At 62.4% G+C, this 441-nt stretch overlaps 1 pseudogene; it reads right to left on the minus strand.

Moving 5' to 3' along the window:
• Position 1: 1 nt before the first annotated feature.
• Positions 2-433, minus strand: LOC103091107 (heat shock 70 kDa protein 1 pseudogene; annotated as a pseudogene).
• Between the last annotated feature and the right edge of the window lie 8 nt (positions 434-441).

Here is a 441-nt window from a genome sequence, read left to right on the forward strand (position 1 = left end):
CCTAATCCACCTCCTCAATGGTGGGGCCAGACCCAGAGCCCCCTTTAGGGGCCTGGGCCCCGAAGCCGCCAGCCCCGGGGCCACCCGCCCCCTGGTACAGTCCGCTGATGATGGGGTTACACACCTGCTCCAGCTCCTTCCTCTTGTGCTCAAACTCGTCCTTCTCGGCCAGGGTGTTGGCGTCCAGCCACGAAATCACCTCCTGGCACTTGTCCAGCACCTTCTTCTTGTCGGCCTCGCTGATCTTGCCCTTCAGCCCCTCATCCTCCACGGCGCTCTTCATGTTGAAGGCGTACGACTCCAGGGCGTTCTTGGCAGACACCCTGTCGCGCTGGACCTCGTCCTCGGCTTTGTACTTCTCCGCCTCCTGCACCATGCGCTCGATCTCCTCCTTGCTCAGCCGGCCCTTGTCGTTGGTGATGGTGATCTTGTTGGCCTTGC

Source organism: Lipotes vexillifer, unplaced genomic scaffold (genome assembly GCF_000442215.2).
Source record: "Lipotes vexillifer unplaced genomic scaffold, Lipotes_vexillifer_v1.1 C26052307, whole genome shotgun sequence".
NCBI lineage: Eukaryota > Metazoa > Chordata > Mammalia > Artiodactyla > Lipotidae > Lipotes > Lipotes vexillifer.